The sequence below is a fragment of the Dama dama genome, chromosome 11 (assembly GCF_033118175.1).
Source record: "Dama dama isolate Ldn47 chromosome 11, ASM3311817v1, whole genome shotgun sequence".
Lineage (NCBI taxonomy): Eukaryota > Metazoa > Chordata > Mammalia > Artiodactyla > Cervidae > Dama > Dama dama.
The window spans coordinates 53,617,127-53,623,639 of record NC_083691.1 but is presented as its reverse complement, the minus strand read 5'-3'; the positions used below and the strand labels follow the sequence as shown (position 1 = coordinate 53,623,639).

Genomic DNA, 6,513 nt, shown 5'->3' with positions numbered 1-6,513 from the left:
CCTGCTTCCCTCTTTGAAGTATTCTTTGGAAAAAAAAATGCATGCTTTCTTGTTGAAGATCTTACAAATTATTGCTTTTAATGGATCTTGCAACATAAAATGCACCATGCTTGAACTCCAAACTTGTGTCAAGCCTTGGTGAGTATTTTATGAATTGTAAAATTGGAAAATAAGTTAAGATACCGAAGTGGCTGCTGGCTCCCCCATCTGATAAATCTTTCTTGGGATTAGTATGTAATATCCCTTTTAAGACCTCCTTCATTTCTTTTTTTATGGACTTGAACTGAATGCCAATAAAAGTGAGGAAATTCTATCCATGTATCTTTGTTTTTCCTTGTTAACTATATTACTTAGCTGTGCAGATTTTCTTTATTCTGAATGATCACAGGCTTTCTGAAAATGTCAGCATCACATTTAACTGTGTTTTCTAGTGTTCAGACTTTGCACCATGACTGAGGTATACTTAGAGATATATGCTTTAAAATAGATGTTAACCTGGGGAGGATCAACCTCTTCGGCAGGAAGAGGACTTTGATGAACTCACTTTCCTTTTAAAACAATAAAATATAAGCAAAACAACTAAAGCCAATCATTTCAGAAGTCTGGCAATTAGCCAAAGCCACAGAATGAACTGAAAATTGCTTATACAAGAGAGGCTACTGAACTTTGGTAAGACAGTGGGATCTGTAATATTTGAACTTAGGGCTAATCTCCTCTCCTTCCATTCCCTCCTCACCTTAGAGGTGTAGGAGGTAAAAGCCAGCAGCCATTGCAGAGAATAAAAAGACTGAACTGCTTGTGGAGCTCTGTCAAAGCATCATCCTGCCGTATGACCCAGCAATCCCACTCCTCGGCATACACACCAAGGAAACCAGATCTGAAAGAGACACGTGCACCCCAATGTTCATCACAGCACTGTTTATAACAGCCAGGACATGGAAGCGACCTAGATGCCCATCAGCAGACGAATGGATAAGGAAGCTATGGTACATATACACCATGGAATATTACACAGCCATTAAAAAGAATTCATTTGAATCAGTTCTAATGAAATGGATGAAAGTGGAGCCCATTATACAGAGTGAAGTAAGCCAGAAAGATAAACAGCAGTACAGTATACTAACGCATATATATGAAATTTAGAAAGATGGTAACGATAACCCTATATGCAAAACAGAAACAGAGACATAGATGTACAGAACAGACTTTTGGACTCTGTGGGAGAAGGCGAGGTGGGATGTTCTGAGAGAATAACATTGAAACAAGTATACTATCAAAGGTGAAACAGATCACCAACCCAGGTTGGATGCATGAGACAAGTGCTCGGGACTGGTGCACTGGGAAGACCCAGAGGGATGGGATGGGGAGGGAGGTGGGAGGGGGGATCGGGATGGGGAATATATGTAAATCCATGGCTGATTCATGTCAATGTATGGCAAAAACCACTACAATATTGTAAAGTAATTAGCCTCCAACTAATAAAAATAAATGAAAAACAAACAAAACAAAACAAAACAAAAAAAAAACATCATCTTCAGTACAGAGTCAATATTTTGTCCGAACTTTTAGCTCCCTGGGAAATAGGTCAGAGCTTAGCTCAGTGAGAAGTGGATGGATCTAATACCAGAGTTGTTACAAACAAGTCTATTTGTTTGTAACAACAACAGTAGCAACAAAATACAAGGCATCAGAAGAAACAGGAACACAAGTCCACATACACTGGGAAAAAAATCAGCTAATAGAAAAAGGCCCTGAGGGCCATCAGATATTGGATTTAGCAGAAAACGATTTTAAATACGCTATTGTAAATAAATTCAAAGAAGTACAGGAAATCGTGTACAAAGAATGAAAGGAAGTGTGAAAATATTATTGATAATGGTAACTATGTAGCCATTATGAAAGGCAATATACATGCATTATTTTGTAATTCTTTTCCTCTCCAATCTGTTTTCAAAGAAAACTGAATATCAATAAATATAAAGATGCATTAATGGGCCTATCATTTATACAGATGTACATTTTTACAAAGGAGGAAGAGGAAATAGGGGTATTTTAGACAGACGTTTTTGCACAGTATTGAAATTAAATAGGCATGAATCAACTAGATTCTTTCACATTAAGGTGCTAATTGTAATTTTCAGAGCAAACACTACAAAAATAACTAAAATAAATATAGTGAAACAAACAACGATGAAATTAAAAAGATACACTAGAGAACATGTGGGCTTCCCTAAAGCTCAGATGGTAAAGAATCTGTCTACAATGCAGCAGACCCAGGTTTGACCCCTGAGTTGGGAAGAATCCCCTGGAGAAGGGAATGGCAACCCATTCCAGTATTTCTGCCTAGAGAATTCCATGGACAGAGTAGCTTGGTGGGCTATAGTCTATGGGGTTGCAAAGAGTCAGACACAACTGAGTGACTAACATAACAACAGGAAAATATATGTTAACAAAAATAAAAGAAATCAAGGAACAAGGAAAAAGGAAAAAACAGAAGACATAAGGAAACAAATAGCAAAAGCACAAATATAAACCCTGCCTTATCAGTATTTATATTAAATCCAAGTGGATTAAACACCTCAATCAAAAGAAAGATGTTGGTAGAATAAATATGCTAGCTGCAGGATGCATACTTTAATTCAAAGACATAAGTAGATTAAAAAGAAAAGGATAGAAACATTTATGTGAAAGTGATAGTCAAAGAAAAATGAACTAGTTGTACTAAAATCAGGCAAAATATACTTGGAGATGAAAATAATTACAGGAGAAATAGAAACACTAGAGTAAGAAATGACAACCCATTCCAGTATTCTTGCCTGGAAAATTCCAAGGGCAGAGGAGCCTGGTGGGCTACAGTCCATGGGGTCACAAAAAGTTGAACTTGACTAAGCATGCATACATGCACAGAAACATTTTATCCTTATTGAGGGTTAATTTATAATTAGAAAAATATGACAATTATAAACACATATACACCTACCAACACAGCCCCAAAACACATGAAGCAAAAACTGACACAGTTAAAGGGAGAAATAGATAAATCAATAATAAAAATCAGAAGCTTCAATATTTAATTTTTGATAATGGATAAAATAACAATATAGCAGTTCAACAGAGAAATAGAATATGTGAAAAATATAAACCAAATTGTTCAGTCACTAAGTGTGTCTGACTCTACGACTCCATGGACTGCAGCATGCCAAACTATTCTGTCCTTCACTATCTCTTGGAGTGTGCTCAAACTCATGTCCACTGAATCAGTGATGCCATCCAACCATCTCATCCTCTGTCACCCACTTCTCCACATGCCCTCAATCTCTCCCAACATCACAGTCCTTTACAATGAGTCAGCTCTTCGCATCAGGTAGCCAAAGTATTGGACCAGCTTAAGCTTTAGCATTGGTCCTTCTATTCAGTGTTGATTTCCTTTAGGACTGTCTGGTTTGATCTAGCAGTCCAAGAAACCCTCGTGAGCCTTCTTCAGCACCACAATTCAATGGCATCAATTCTTCAGTGCCCAGCTTTCTTTATAGAAAAAATATTTATAGAATACTCCCTCCAACATCAGAATATGAATTCTTCTCAATAGTCATTCTGCTAACATGAAAAATTCTCTAGGATAAACCTTGCATTCAATTCAGCTCAGTCACTCAGTCATGTCTGACTCTTTATGACCCTATGGTTTGAAGCATGCCAGCCTTCTCTGTCCTTCACCAACGACTGGAACTTGCTCAAACTCATATTGATCAAGTTGGTGATGCCATCCCACCACCTTATTCTCTATTGTTCCCTTCTCCTGCCTTCAATCTTTCCCAGCATCAGGGTCTTTTCAAATCAGTCAGTTCTTTGCATCAGGTGGCCAAAGTATTGGATCTTCAGCTTCAACATCAGTCTTTCCAATGAATATTCAGGGTTGACTTCCTTTAGGATTGACTGGCTGGATCTCCTCGCAGTCCAAGGGACTCTCAAGAGTCTTCTCCAACACCACAATTCAAAAGCATCAATTCTTTAACACTCAGCTTTCTTTATGGTCCAGCTCTCACATCCATACATGACCACTGGAAAAACCATAGCCTTGACTAGATGGACCTTTGTTGGCAAAATAATGTGTCTGCTTTTTAATATGCTGTCTAGGTTAGTCATAGCTTTTCGTCCAAGGAGCAAGTGTCTTTTAATTTCATGGCTGCAGTCACCATCTGCGGTGATTTTGGAGTCCAAGAAAATAAAGTCTTCCAATGTTTCCATTGTTTCCCCATCTATTTGCCATGAAGTGATGGGACTGGATGCCATGATCTTTGCTTTTTGATGCTAGACTTTTCACTCTCCTCTTTCACTTTGATATAGAGGCTCTTTAGTTCCTTTTCACTTTCTGCCATAAGGGTGGTGTCATCTGCATATCTGAGGTTATTGATATTTCTCCCAGCAGTCTTGATTCCAGCTTGTGCTTCATCCAGCTTGGCATTTCTCATGATGTACTCTACATATAAGTTAAATAAGTAGGGTGACGATATACAGCCTTGATGTACTCCTTTCCAAATTTGGAACCAGTCCATTGTTCCATGTCTGGTTCTAACTGTTGCTTCTTAACCTGCATACAGGTTTCTGAGAGGTAGGTAAGGTGGTCTGGTATTCCCATCTCTTCAAGAATTTTCCACAGTTTGTTTTGATCCTCACAAATCAACAATATTGATAATATCTACCAAAATTTCCAATTGGAAGTACTATCTGGAGAGGAGAATATGATGACCAAGGTTTGAGAAAACAATTACACCTATGAATTTGATTTTTCATAAGTCTGTTGGAATTTTCATCTCTCCACAGAACACAGCCATATCACATAACTTCTCCAATCTGGGGAATGTCCTACTTGATGTTTTTGCTGAGGTTGGTTGGGCCCATTGCCATTCCAGCAGCAAAGAAAAACTGCACTGTGTTTGCTAATAATCTCAATCCTGAATCCCATAAATGGCTACTGCACAATTGTAAATTAAATAAGGTGGACAAAAATGTAAAAGCCCTTAACTTGGATGGGAAAGACTTCCTACAAGGACCAGTCAGAGAAGAGTTAATGCAGCAGCTGGGACCACTGTCAAAAGAAACAAAATACTCTATGCACATTGTCATGAATTTGATGAATTTGCCAGCAAAGGCTACTGAGTTTCTCAGCTCTTTCAAAGCACTCTTAGATGGACAGCCATGTGGCGGTGAACTCCTTCCCATTGTGCATTGTTATGTTCAGCAATGAAGTGGAACTGTGTTAGGCATCTTCTTGGAGGCATGTAGTTCAGTTCACCTAGTTGGAAATGTGGTCCCTAACAAGGAAATGCTATACATCACTTTTTGGATTCCTGCTGCTATACTTTACAAGAACCATGAATGAAGACAATGATGAAGATCCACCTCTTAAACACCAGGGGACAGATAAAGATTTTTAAGAAGAAAAAACACAAATTGCTTCAGTCACTTAATTGAAAATATTTTCTCCATCTCCCCACTAGACTTTTGTGATAGTGAACTATCATTTGTATGATTTCTAATATTTTAGCATTCAGTTACTTTAGTATTGAACCCTTTTATTTTACTCTAGCTGGCTTCCCTGGTGGTCAGATGGTAAAGAAACTGCCTGCAATGCAGGAGACCCAGGTTCGATCCCCGCATTGGAAAGATCTGGAGAAGGGAATGGCAACCCACTCCAGTTTTCTTTACTTGAGAATCCCATGGGCAGAGGTGCCTGGAGGGCTATAGTCCATAGGGTTTCAGAGAGTCAGACATGATTGAGAGACTAACACACTGACAGTCAAAGGCTTTAGCACAGTCAATGCAGCAGAAGTAGATGTTTTCCTGGAACTCTCTTGCTTTTCCGATAATCCAACAGATGTTGGCAATTTGATCTCTAGTTCCTCTGCCTTTTCTAAATCCAGCTGAACATCTGGAATTTCTTGGTTCACATTCTGTTAAAGCCTAGCTTGGAGAATTTTGAGCATTACTTTGCTATCCTGTGAAATAAGTGCAATTGTGAAGTAGTTTGAACATTCTTTGGCATTGCTTTTCCTTGGGATTGGAATGAAAATTGACCTTTTCCAGTCCCGTGGCCCCTGCTGAGTTTTCCAAATTTGCTGGCATACTGAGTGCAGCACTTTAATGGTCTCATGTTTTAGGATTTGAAGAAGCTCAGCTGGAATTCCATCATCTCCAGTAGCTTTGTAGTGACGCTTCCTAAGGCCCACTTGACTTCTTACTCCATGATGTCTGGTTCTAGGTGGGTAGTCACACCATAGTGGTTATCTGGGTCATTAAGATCTTTTTTGTATAGTTTTTCTGTGTATTCTTGCCACTTATTCTTAATGTTTCTGTTTTGGTTAGGTCCATACAATTTCTATCCTTTATTGTGCCCATCTTTGCATGAACTATTCCCTTGGTATCTCCAGTTTCCTTGAAGAGATCTCTAGTCTTTCCCATCCTATTTTTTTCCTCTATTTCTTTGCACTGCTCACGTAAGACTTTCTTATCTCT

General features: G+C 38.6%; 1 pseudogene; it reads left to right on the top strand.

Annotated features, from left to right (window-relative positions):
- Positions 1–4,676: 4,676 nt before the first annotated feature.
- LOC133065532 (tRNA (guanine(37)-N1)-methyltransferase-like) lies at positions 4,677–5,435 on the top strand (annotated as a pseudogene).
- Positions 5,436–6,513: the final 1,078 nt, after the last annotated feature.